Genomic DNA, 14,313 nt, shown 5'->3' with positions numbered 1-14,313 from the left:
CGTGGACAAAAACAAATAAATACATAAATAGAAAAATGGACGCTGTGTAGGATGTGGTAATAAAAAATTCAATAGTGGGGGGCCTTTGAATAAAAAAAAAAAGAATTCAAGTGCTATTATAACTGTTACAGGTACGTGTGGAATTACCGGCTTGGTTTCTTTACTACCAATTTTTTTTTTAGTAAGGGGCAGACTTTCTGTGGCATTTTCAGGGTGCAGATGGTAGCAGTGGGGGTGTATGGTGGTGGGGGGGGGGGTGGTTTGGGCATGGCGGGGGGGGGGGGGGGGGGGGGTGTGCCATGCAGGCTGGGCCGCTTTGTGGAGCCTATCTGAAAGAGGCGCTGAAACAAAAGATCGGCCTGGTGTTGAATTTGTGGGAAAATCCAATGGCATTTATTTATTTTTGAAGCCTGAAGAAAAGGGGCAGGGGGGGGGGGCAAAAAAAAGGACAACACTGATGGCGAAGAGTGGCACAGACAGGGGACGAGCGGGGGCATCGTCTGATTGGGCGACGGTGGTAAATCTTCCCAAACGTCTGGCAAGTTTTTCATACACGTCCTGAGATCACGGGACATTATTCAATGACAGCGGGCCGCAGGCGGACGTGACAGGGGGTTATTTTACCGTAGTTTTACTAAACTAACTCAGAAACACTGGAGATGTGACCTGGGTAAGCTGTTGTGAATTAGCCACTGTCCTATCAGAGACCTGGAGATCATGACAAACGGGAAGTGGTCAGAGGCAGATGAGATACAGGAGTAGGGTCCTGTGTGTGTGTGGGTGTGTGTGTGTGATGTGTGTGTCCTCGATTAGCTGTGGGATAATCAACCACACCGCCCCCCAAACACACCCCATTCCCTCACATAGAGGCGTGGGAACAGCCTTCAAGGTTCAACCCTAAGTCATTTGTGGGGATCCTGGCAGCAGATGTGTGTGTGTGTGTGTGTGAGTGTGTGTGTGTATATGTGTTTGCGCATGTCAGAACTGCATGTTTGTGCTTCCAGTCACACTCTTCAGTTGTCTAATTGCCATTTTCATCTGTCTGCTTGTGCCGTAATCTCTGGCGATTAAGCTTTGTTTCATATTATGTGGTAGGCGCCCAGGAAGGGGCGATGTCCGGGGTGGGGGGGTGCCGTGGGGTGGGGTGGGGTACCCCCACCTTCACTGGCAGCTGGGAGACAGGCACCCCCCAGCCTCCAGCCCAGGCCCAGGACAGGCCAAAGGGTCTCAGGTAACGTGTTATGATGGTCTACATTTCTGGTAGTCTGTGTCCAGACCTGCCTCAGGCCCATTGCAGTGTGTGCGCGCGTGTGGACGTGCTTATTGCATTGTGGGGACCAAATCTCGCCACAATGTGATAGAAGCCTGTTTTATTGATGTTGTGGGGACCATTTTTCAGGTCCCCACAAAGATCTGTGACTGCAGTCAAAAAAGCAAAAATGTCACGTATTTTGTTTGGTTATTTATGGGTAAGGTTAGGACTGGGAAGGTGTTGGGATTAGTTTTCCCCATAGAAATGAATGGAGAGTCCCCACAAAGATATAGTTACAAACTTCTGTCTGTGTGTGTGTGTGTGTGTGTCTGTCTTAATGTCTAGCTTATGTTTAAACTTGAAAACAATGGAGATGAAAGCGGCCGGATAAGCCAGTTCACACATCCACACAGAACTCAAATCTTGCACTCATCTTAAAAGAAACACAATTAAAAAAAATACACACAGAGTTGCAAAGTATTTCTGATTTCCTTACTCAACAAGGCATCAATCATTGGGGAGCATAATGAAAAAAACAAAATGATGTGAATAATGTGAAATATGTGGAATGACAGTCCATTCCATCATCATCAAAGCATATTTCAAATAAGGCGTTTTAAATGCTTGCATTAAATGGTTTCAGAAACTGTGAAAAATGTGAAAATTATTTTTTAGCACGCAATAATTCAAATATTAAAAAGCAGGGTTAAAGTTAAATTCTTAAACGAGTCTGGAGATACACATCTGTGTACAAATAAGAAAACCAGCCAAATAGAAATTTGCTAAAATCATTTTTTGAAACATCGAAAAATAATCAGCAGCATGTGATGCACAGAATTTCTGAAAAATGTGTTGAAAGTACAGTGATGCGAGCAGCACAGGCCGGTGGAAGAAGCACAGTCATCTTTGCTGTATATACAGTATGTTTCTCTCTTTTTCCTATTGGAAAACATTTTTTTTTCTATTCATCCACCGTAACTATTAAGCAACGATATTAAATATCAGCAAATGATTTCAGATGGTGAAATATGTCAGAACGGTTTCTTGATATCAAATAAGGGGTTAATGGAAAGGTCAGAAGCCATCCAAAATACCCGAAGCAAAAGCATTCTTTTCAATACCTGACTTGCAGTAGCTGCACGACTGCAACTGATTTTAAAAAGTATATTTACTTTACAAAATTACACCTTTGAAATTACAGCTGAGAATAAAAAAAAAAATCAAAAGACATTTATGGAAGTGAAAAATCCTGACTTCTTCTTGTTGGTTAGTTAGAAAAGCCGCATAATACAATACTTCTTAACATGCGAAATGTTTATTGTTTATTTTTTTTTAACTATTGTATAAATGGTATATAAAAATAATTGCATCATATTTTTTTCCGTTAGAAACATTTTCAATAGATTGCACACACACAGCGATGTGAAACACCCCCCCCCACCGAAGACTGCCAAGCTTTAATGGAGGGGGGCCCATAGACCATATTTGATTCGGATAAAAAAATAAAAAAATTTAAATCATGAAATAGCAGTTTGTTAAATATTATGAAAAGAAACAATGTCTGGGGTTAGAATAATGACAGGGGAAGTGAATTAACTGGTAAACACAGGTCACTCGACTGCCACCTTTCCCAGCAAAGCATGACTCAAACGAACCCAAAACTATTTTTCAACAGAAATAACTAATTATATCTAAAAAAAATCATAGTGGGGAACTTTAGTGGGCATTGGATGGCCTGGTAACAAGTAACAGGACGTCAAAGGCGTTTCACGGCATGAAGAAGCCGCAGAACTATTCAGTGGTTTGAGAAACACACGGATGCCACATTAAATCACTTTATTCCTAATTTTTTCCACCCAAGAGCAAACAAACACCTGTAAATATTAACCATGTCTATCTACCATCATTTTCTGAAGTGTTGCATGATTGTGCTGTTTTAGTATCTAAGACTAACGATTTCATCTTTAGATGTGTGTGTGGATGTAATTTAAAGGTGAAGACAACATTAGGATACAGAGTCTGCACACACACACGGCCGCGCGGACGGACACAAACACGGATAAGCGTGCACGCGCACACACACACACATAGACGGATGAACATGAACACGGACACGAGCACACACACACACACACACACACACACACACACACACACACACACACACGGGCGTGCGGATGTCTCACTTACGCGGATTCACGAATCCTCTCCTGCCCCAGATGGGTGTCCAGCTTCCCTCTTCCTCGGTTTCACATTATTTTGTTTCGATTTTTTTTTTTTTTTTTTTACTTTTCCAGATCCGAATCTCTGTTGAGGATAGAGGAGGGCAGCGGTCAGCATGTGGCGATCAGACGGGCGATCCGACGAGGCGGCCGAATGCAGCGGGCCCCGGGCTGAGGAGCTACCCCTTTACCTAGCAACCAGGCCCGGCACTGCACCGCCGAAAGCCCCGACCCAGGGCTTGGCACCACCCGCGACAATGGGAGGCCAAGGCTGACGCGTGTTCAGCTCGTCTGCTGCTTAACAAGTCTTTGAATGAGGAATGTTAGCAAACAGATAAACAGCATGTCTGGTGCATGGCTAATGGCTCTGCCAGTGCAGCCTCAACACTGGCTGAGCCTATGAATTATTCAGCAGTCTGAAAAAGGAACACCCCCTTACCCCCCCCCCCCCCCCCCCACCTACCCAACTCAAATGCCTTTGGTAGCAGAGCGACATGCAAGGAGTGTGCCTTCATCCTATGCGGAGACGCGTTTCTTTAGAGCGAGAAAAAAAGAAAGCCTGAAAATTCAACACGCACAAAAAAATCGTAAGACAGACGTGTGGGATGGAGTCGACGTCACAGCCCGACGCTCAGTGTAACCTTCTTCCTTTTTATAAAAAAAAAAAAAAAAAATGAAATCTGCCTTTTTCCTGTCTTTTGTTTGGAACTGGCACCTGTCCCAGAAAGTGCTCCGGCACGACACGGAGCCGTCCCTCTGGCGGGCAGGGGAGCGGGGTGGCAAGAGAGCGAGAGAGAGGGAGAGAGACAGGGAGAGAAAGAGAGAGAGAGAGAGAGAGAGAGAGAGAGAGAGAGAATGAGAGAGGGAGAGGTGCAGGGTGGCGGAGAGCAGGAGAGCAGGGCCGGCCCCCCGTCCACAGAGCAGTATGACCGTCACAGCAGTGAAAATGCCAAGGGTTCCCCCAAAATGGGATCGGGGGGGTGCAAGGAAAAGGGGTTTGCGAGAAAGAAAAAGTAAGTGTTCTCCGAAGTGGGCGAAAAAAGACTAAATTAAAAAGAAAAAAAAAATTGAAAAGACCATCGCAAAAAAAAACAAAAACAAAACGATAAACACTCCACAAAATAATTCACAAAACGACGACCTCCCCCCCCCCCCCCCCACACCCAGAGGCGAGAGGGGAGAAAAATAAAACAGGAGGAGAAAAATGCAGAAAACGAAATAGGCAACTTGTTGCAGGTTTTTCCTGGTGCCAGTGCATGCAGTTGGAGGCAGAGAGTTAAAATCCAGCTCGCAGCAAGAAAAAAAGAGAAAAAAAAAGCGAGTCTCCTTCAGCCCAGGCCGTTGGAGGGAGGCCCTCGCTCTACAAACAGCAGCCCAGTTTTTTTTTTCCCCCCGCAGAGCTCCAGCCCCCCCCCCCCCCCTTGCGAGCTGCCGGGGCCGGGCGCGGGAGAAGCAGAGAAGGGGGGAGCCAGCCGGAGTCTGCTCTATGTGGAGGGGCCCCCCAGCCGATGATGAAAACGGGAGCACGAGTGCCGTGCCTCTCCACCACGCGTCCGCTGCCGCGACGAGGAACTGCACTCGCAGTTAGAGAGAGAGAGAGAGAGAGAGAGAGAGGGGGAGGGAGGAAGGGAGAGAGGGAGGTATATGGGTGGGAAACAGAGAGAGAGAGAGAGAGAGAGGAGGAGTGCGGGAGGCTGGAGTGACACAAAATCCACTCCTCCGGCAAACCCGGTGCAGACGCAGTGCGCAGCCGCGCAGTTCACTCTGCGCCATTGGTCGCCCACCAAAGAAAAGAAAAGTGAGGGAGGGAGAGAGGAGTGCGAGCAGGACATGGGACACGGGAGCAGGGTGACCGGAGAAAAGCCCACAGAATAATTAGCCGCGTTTCACGCCCCCCCCTCCCCCCCCGGGTCACTGCCAGACTGGGGGGAAAGTCAGAAAAAAACGATGATTTAAAAAAAAAAAAAAAAAAAAAAACAATTTGACAAGTCGTTTCACTCATGTCCATCACCTCCTTCGGATGCTGCAAAAGGGGGGAAGCAGGACAGTCAGATTTCGGGAGGGGGGGGGGGGGGTGACAGAGGAGAGAGCAGAGCGTGGCGGGCACCGAGTCTCAGCGGCCATCTCCGTAAAGATGCGCACTGTGCCAGCGGTTAGCCGTTAGTTTAGCCAGTGCTGCCCACCCACCCCACCCCCCCAGTGAGTAAAGAGCACCCTCTGTAACTATTTTGGCAAAGAGTCAAGAGGCGATAAGCATTCGGGTGAGAGTGTCAACTCCACGCTCATCTTCCAGGAGGGTGGATGGGGGGTGGGGGGGGAGAAGGACAAATCGGGAAAAAGGTGACCCCCCCCAGGAAAGATAAAGATAAATAAAGATAACACCCAAGATAAATGGCTCGCCGTCCCTTAGGCAGACCTGGGCAGAGTCAGAGCTGAAATATCATACAAAGTGTCTAATAACGATCCCCCCCCCCACCCCCCCGCTAGCCCAACCCCTCAAATTCAACCAGCCTGTTTGGAGATGAAGTACTCAAGACACTTTAGCTGGTTACAAACTGTGTAGTCCACTGGTATGTCCAGCTACCCAAACAAGCTAACGGTATTCTGTGAAAACTCACCCGTAGGACCTTTGGACGTCACTCTATAACCTCACCCCCCAACGTTTTTATTTTTTTTTAAATTTCAAACGTCCTCCCCTTCTTCCCGCCACCCTTTTCGCCCTGCCGCTATCGTTTGGCTTTTTCCATTTGTAGCAGATTACTGTAACGCTATTGTAAAACAACATCCTGCCCACTTCCTGCTCCAGCACAAGCAAAAAAAAAAAAAAAAACAGCAACTAAAGTCTCTCTTCCTCGAAGTAACAGAGCGACGGAGGACAGAAATGGAGGACACGTTTATCTGAAATTTGTCCTGTATTCTGGTTTACGACAGCAGGTTTGTATTCAGCCGTGTAGCCGACGCGGAATGAGGGATTGGAAGAAGAGGGGAAAAAAGGTTAGGAAGCCGGATTTTTTTAATTCTTCTGAAACGATTGAGTTTGTCTAGGAGAGGGTCTGATTAACATTCCCGTGGTGGATCGTACCATGGCAGCTCTGGGGGGGGAGGGTATGAGCCGGTGTTGCCGATGCCCTGGTGATGAAGGGGTGGGTACACATGGACCCCACCCCACCCCACCCCGTGGGGTTCTCCTCCCTTGCTGGGCAGACTCGGCCCCTCCCGGGTCCTTTCGAGGGCTTTCCCCCCCCCCTCCATGGTGACTTTCGAGCCTCAGTCCTGCAGAGGGACCGGCAAAGGTTCCAAGAGACACGGGCAAAAATGAAAGCGCTGCCCACCCCCCCCCGGCTTCCGTCAGTCGAGTCCTGAAACAGAACCCGCCTCACGGTAAGAACGCGGTGACATGGCAGTCCGCCGCCACGCACAGCCCCTCAACGTCACGTCTCGCCACAGTGCCTGGACCAATCGCAACCTCCGCCGTCGTGGGGCGAAAGGTCGGGCGCAGCTGCCCGGGCCCTCGGGCTCCCGCGTATGCCGCTATGCGGACCTTCGGCCCGATGTCAGGAGCACCTCTTCCCGTGCAATGTTCCGCTCCTGGTACACCGGAACTCAGCTAGCCTTTAACCTGCTACCCGGTTCAGGCGAGGACGCTCCTCTGGTAGGGGCGGCTGCCAGCCTTTACGGCACGAGGTTTTATTGCCTCATTCCGAGCGCCGCTTCCGACTGTCGGCCAGCACTGATCAAACACACCCTCCCTGCCATGTTTACCTGTGTTGTTTGTTTTGGAAATGGTTCAGGCCCTTTATATGTGTCCCCCCCCCAAAAAAAAATCTTGAACAAAGCAGTCCACCAGACTCTTTGTTTTGTTTTATGGATTCGAGATACAGCTCTTTCAGACACAATAGTGTATACTTTCTAGCCTTAGGTATACTTTAACAATTGAGGGGTGACATTCATTTACGCTGCTATTTACAATAATAAAAATTGTAAATATAATAAACATAAAAATATAGTTAAGTTAACAATTAAAAACAAAAACATTCTCTGTACCTTTAATAATTTACTCCCTGCCTCTATATTTCCGTCCATTTTAAAAGCCTGATTCAAATACACAAAAAAGCAGTAAATCACAGCATTGAAGATCAACCGAGAATTTTTTTTCCTGCAAGGGTAAGATAGTCTGTGACAGATACATTTCACAGCACACACATTACATATCCGTATAACCAGCATATGGAAATGTCAGGAATCCAATCACGATAAAATGCTCTTAAAAGAAGTTTTTAAAAATGGTTTGAATTAAAGAAATGTTGAGAGCACTTAGAAATAAATGTTAATTCCCCCCAAAGAGACCATGCAGATTGCAGTAACGTCCAGCTCAGAAGCACATCACTCTCTTTCCAAGTGACACAATTACGTTACAGTCCCAAAAGGACAGCAACAAAAATCTTGTTCCCTTATTCTTATTCACACCTTTTACATAATCTGATTTTAAATCTTTCTAATTTTAAAAAAGTGAAGGAAATTATAAGTTTAATTGAAATCCGCACAACTTCCACTCGGATACCTTGAATTTCACAACAAAACCTCCAAGTCCACTTGGAAAGGTAGCCCCTGGCTGCAGAGTGACAAGACGATAAATCTGAACAGTCGGAATATTAAGTACTCCAAAAGTTACAAAACATAGGTATGTAACTTCTAGCTAAGTATTTACATTTTTAAAAGGAAATAGTCAGACATTTTTTTTAAATTCTGCGGCAAAGAGTCAAATCCCTGCTTCATGACAAGTGTGATACCGCAGCTTAACGTGCAATCTGTATGCCATATTTTTCGAGGTTCCTAAAACCATTTACATATCACCATGACTCCAGAACTGTCATTTTTAATAGCCAAAGGCGTTATTAAACTGTGTCCCATTGATTCTGTGGTTATTTTGAAGACAGCAAAAAAAAAAAATAGTGATGGCACAATCTGAACAGGCCCAAAGCTATAACGGCAGGCCTCGGTGTGTGCAGACCATGGGGGCCTAACGGTATTATGCAGCACACCCGAATACACGGTGTGCTCGAATTCACACGTAAACACACCTTTAAATATACCTACAAATCACGAACGTCCGTGTATAGCTGCTGTATGTAATTTTAAGGAATTATATATTATTGTGCTCATAATTTAAAAAATTATACAAGCAATAAATTTAGAGATGTCGAAAGAATGAGCAATATTTATGTGTAGCTAAACAAATGTTAATTAAAATATTGCTTAAAATCTAATGTCAACATTTTCATACTTGGGGGAAAAAAACGGGACTAATCCTGCAGGATTTTAATTCAGCAAAGTGTCGTTTTGTACAGCAAATGTATTTTGTAAATAAAAATGCTGACTTTTTGTGTGAGTCCGCACATAACTTTGCTCAAAATCGGGTAATGTGGAGACGGGAGGCACAAGGAATGTGTGTGTGGGGGGGGGGGGAAGATATGCTACATAGTCACATCCTGCAAAGGTACGCAAAACAAACAAACGAAAAAGCTCTTGGCCTTTAGGGACCAACGTTTTGTCAAACGGACATGCGAACGAATGCGGGGGGTGCCGAAAAAAAAAAGTCGCAAGGACGTCAGCCGCCCCCCTGCCTTCCATGTACAGCAGCCGATTGACCCGGCGCTCAGACCGGAGCTCCCGCACGTGCCTAAACAACCTCTCGGCGAGACCCGTGACCCAAAGGTCACTCCCCATTGAGCCAGGAACAAAGGGCGTGACCCTGGGGTCAGAAGGCGCGATACGGGCCCATTGACAGGCGATGCTCTGTTTGCTTTGAGTAGGTAAAGATTACTAACACATTAACTAATACGGATTAAGGGGTTATTCCCCCCGGGATGACGCTGAGGATGTCGTACATCATCTCCCATTAACCGCCAAGGGAAACCCAAGAAGTCAGGATCGCTGTGCACATCTGCACAGCCTACATAAGCATATACAAGAAATGCAGTAATGCATAACAACATACGGGAAATCTAATTAATTAATTATCCATAAAAATCGATTATATATAGTTGATATATACAGGTAGCCGCAGATCAAAGGGAAAATAAACATACACACAGTCAACGATAAAAGCAGCACGTAACTGGAATAAGCTACCATATCTCTCTCGATAAGGACATTGAAACACAGTGGAAACACAAGGCAGAATAATTCAAAAAGCCAAATAACATGAAATGTAAAAGGACTGGCGAGAGCAATTACATCACATGCATCGCAAAGCACTCGCCCTCCAAATGAAGTATATAAAAGGGGCTTGATGGGCTTTTATGTTATGAAACAGGTAATAAAATGACTCCACAGCTTGTTTCATTGATGAGAAAGTAAGTTTTGGAATCGGGGAGGAGGGGGGGGGGGGGGGGGGGAGTTGGCATAACAGTTCACTGACGTTTCAGACAGGGTGGAGGAGAAATGATCCCGATCACAAAATGGAGGACACAGCATTTGAAGCACAACATGGCAGTCTCTGATAACACTGTAATAAGCTAAAAATAGCTTCGGTAAAAAAAAAGAAAAGAAAAAAAAAGAATCTACGTTAAAAAAAGTTTACATTGTGTGTTCTGTCTGTTTTCAGGAAAAAAGAATTCTGAAAAAACAATGTTAAGCAATAATGGGGATAATGAAAGACTGCAACTGAGCTTCCACAACTTCTGAAGATTTATATTAAATAACAGCTAATCTATTGGCAGTAAAATCAAAGCATATAATATTTAACCCGCACAGAGAGAAACCTAAAAATGCAGTCACAAACCACCAATTTATGCTATTCACAGCATTTTTAAAGTATAAGTTTACCACGTTAGCCGAGAAAATGACAAAATGACAATTACTAAAAAACATCTAACTCATAAAGTAATATATATATATATATACATACATACATATATATATATATATATATATATATATATATATATATATACACACACACACATAATATGATTCTGAAAATTCATAAATCCACATCAACATACACAACTGCTGAAAAGTCTGCTCCCATGAACAAAAAAAATCTGATGTTCTTATTTTATATATTACACTTATGCTTTTTTCTGCAGAATTTCACAACAAAATGTTTATTTTTTCAATATTTTCACATAATTGAATATGCTTGAATTTAAGGGATTATACGATTATAATTTCCAAAATACTCTTATTAAAATATATATTAAGAAACTGGAAAATAAAAATAACTAATTAATATATAAGAAATATTAAACTCCCATTCTGTTTATAAAGGAACAAATTCATCTTAAAGGACATTTGATTCCCGCCGTGAAAACTAACGGCAAAATTTAAAGCACAACACTGACAGGTATGAAATGCTAATATAAATTAGCAAAATGTCTCAGGTTCAACCAAAAAAAAGCAGAAAACCATGCATGTTTTGAGAACTGGATTATTCCTTATTGAATATACAGAACAATATTTAAGAAGAGACCACATCTATGATATTGTTACATCCCTGTCTAATAATAATTTAGCATACATTTTAAAAAGGAGAACATCTACCTAAATAGCCAATCAAGGATATATGCAAAATATTCACTTGTAATTTTGCCTGTATAAAACATAATGAAATTAAAAGTCACACACAAGAATATTATTAAATTCTTTAGGTTTTTATGTTCCTTTAAGTCAATATAGAGAAATATGAACATATACTTAATTACTTACATTATAAATCTATAATTATAATTGTATAACACAAAGTGATAATTTTGGTTACTTTGCAAATATAGTTTACTCACTAACCACAGGACTTACTGTATCATAACAAGGCACACGAGCCAAGCTAAAATACAATTAATTATAATACATACCTACCTACCATTCAATTTATGTATGAGACCGGAAAATACAAACTGACTTAGGCTACATCTGCACCAATGTGTTAAAAAAAATTGACGGGAGTTTCCAAAAGTAAAAATTCTGGACCATAATTTATCAATGATAATAATGTCATGTCACTTATAACCCAGAAAACAGAACAAATACACGGTGGACTGCTTAATTTTTTTAAAACAGATTGTCTATAATACTGAGGCTTATCTACGTTATTTCGGCACAGTCTGACATTTCTATGGTAAGATAATATTTTTGGGGACAAATTATAAACATTTTGAATAGATACATACTGTGTTACAGTAAGTGAAGTTGAAATCTATTAATGAACCAAGAATAAAACAATACATGCTTTTTCACACTTAAAGGACGCACCAGCAGAGCATGGTGTTCATAAGGTGTGTTTTATTTTAACCTCAAATCTGCTATACATCGACATTATGCATTTAGAATATTAAATATAGCTGTATTTAATTTATAATAAAAATGAGTGTAAACTATTTTAAAAGATGCAATTTCAAAATGAAAGAAATCAATTCTAATAATTTTATCCCAGATTAGAAAAAAATTGTGAGATAATTTGTGAAATAATTTGCTTATTGGTTTTTTTACACGCAATAATTCTCTCCTGTTTAGAAGTTGCAATTCAGCTTAAGCCCCGGATAAGACATGGAAGCAGATAGTACAGCCGTATGCATCCGAATTTAAGAAATGTTTAAGACATTAACGAAACAAACTACTGCTAATGAATCTGAATAATTCTGAGCTATTTTACTCTCCATTTGTATCAAATAATATAATCATGTGTTTGGTTGTGAACATAGTAAGATGTATTTAAAATACAGTTAAAAAATTTTAACTAGCAAAGTTCAGCATCTTCATTACTCCAGAAAATACACTACATAGTGTAGCTGAACCCAGAACACTCAGCTATACATGTTTACACAGCGACTGGGAAATTACATAAATCAGGTTTATCAAAGTCCGTAATTATAACACCCACCGAACATTATTTAAAAACTGCAAATGACACAAGAATCTGAAACAATCACACTAATATACATCTAAACTGATGCAAGGTAAGATCCAGACTGCTGACAGGTTTTGAGTTTGTTTCACGAAGGAAATTTTGACATATTCTGAAAATGTTTAGCAACAGAAAATGCTTGTTTAATCACAGCACAAAGCTTCTGAAAATAATGAACAAACTCGCAAAGTTTTAAGTGTTTAATTGTGTTTTAAGGTTAAGGCTTATTTTTAGGGCATAGACTTTTGGGATAGCTGCAATTGATTTGTGGGATTCACAGCCCTACAATGGAGACGAACAAGGCAATTTCAATGCACACATTCAGAAGATCACAATAAACCAGTAAAACAGACAGGAGGAAACTGACTTAGTTTTTTGAAGAACAGAAGGTATAATAAATGTGTACAAATTGGATCAAGCTTTTTATTTACTCAGCTTTCCTAAAAAAACTAATTAAATCAATTTTATTTTTTTTAACACATACAATTCTCCCATTTAAAGTTACCAATAAATAAATAACTAATTATGTACACGCATTCATTTTATACACACATACACACACATATACATACATATATAATATATAAATGTGTATATATATATATATATATATATATATGGCAAACACATACACATTCGACATTTTTAAAATACGTGTCAGTATAAGATTTTTCTACAGTGAAATGTGTTCGTTTCAAACTCACCTCCCAAAGCACTGTAACGGCCCTTTGCGAGTGGCGAGAGACCGCATGGTCTGACCTTCCCAGAGCTCACGTTTGCGAAGCATTTCAGGACCAGGACAGAGCCTGAGTATCACAGACTGCTGCCGAATCCTCCTCCTCATACTGTACAATTTTTTGCATGGTAAGTTTTTGGGAAAAGGCAGTTGTTTCTCCTCCAGATGGAGAATTTCAGCCCCGAAAGGCATCAGCCCTGCACTGGTAATGCGGCAGTTTCACAGTCTCACTGCCATGACATACGGCTATTTCCATAACCTTTCCCGTTTCGCAGATTTCACCTTCCGTTCTAGATAACACAGTACAACAACAGATATTACACTAACACTTGTGACTGTAACGAAATATTGTGTCAGTATTTTCACCACTGTATTGAGATTATCGATCAGCAAGGACATTTTGCACTAATGAATAAGAATGGACTCAAAAAAAGTAAGGAAATGGTATATGTGAGAAGAAGCATTCCGATGTACCTGCAATTGTACTTGTGCAAATGGGAAATAAAGTATTTTACTTAATTTCAATTGAGGACTTCAAGGAGGATTGGGAGACACGCGGCACTAAAGCCCACTTCTCTGGACATCCACAGATAGCCATATTCTCTCAAAACTTAAATTTTGAGGCTTTACATTTCATTTTTTAAATATCGTAAAAGAAAAGGGACTTTTTAGCTATTAAAGACGGAATAGGCAGTCGTTATTAGCAATGATGCTGATCAGCATTACACCTAAATACAATTAACTATAGATCTAAATAAATGTATCAATGTCAAAATTATTAACGGCATGATATTTACTAACCTTTCTAACATACAGACTTTGCCAGATTTTGCTAGATTAAATTTTCAAGGGACATCATTTAGTAACAGGCAGGTTTTTAGGATGTTCTCTGGGTCACCATCGCAAATTCAGAAAATAGCCCATGTTAAACCAAACGACAAAACACACACTCCCAGAGTAATTAACTCCTCAATAAATAATCAATTTCAGGTTTCATCAGGCTGACTTCATGTGGAATCTTATGCTCTTATGCTATTTTTGATATAACTGGCAACATTAAATTTAAATTATACAGTAAACTGAAAAATTACCTGCAACAAGCAGAGAAAAACAAAACCACAAATGTTTTTCGTGACTCTCTAGTTCTCCGACACAGGTATTATTCTGAAGGTGTAATGACATGCCGGACTCCTTAAGC

At 41.7% G+C, this 14,313-nt stretch overlaps 1 protein-coding gene across 1 annotated transcript in view; it reads right to left on the bottom strand.

Annotated features, from left to right (window-relative positions):
* The window catches only part of pparab (peroxisome proliferator-activated receptor alpha b), a 42,192-nt gene extending 38,633 nt beyond the window's left edge, over positions 1–3,559 (bottom strand). Inside the window, exon 1 of the mRNA XM_023791366.2 lies at positions 3,443–3,559. The gene's annotated coding sequence lies outside the window, so the exon portion shown is untranslated. The remainder of the gene's footprint in view (positions 1–3,442) is intronic.
* Between the last annotated feature and the right edge of the window lie 10,754 nt (positions 3,560–14,313).

Source organism: Paramormyrops kingsleyae, chromosome 1 (genome assembly GCF_048594095.1).
Source record: "Paramormyrops kingsleyae isolate MSU_618 chromosome 1, PKINGS_0.4, whole genome shotgun sequence".
Lineage (NCBI taxonomy): Eukaryota > Metazoa > Chordata > Actinopteri > Osteoglossiformes > Mormyridae > Paramormyrops > Paramormyrops kingsleyae.
This window is presented reverse-complemented; position numbering and strand designations above follow the sequence as displayed.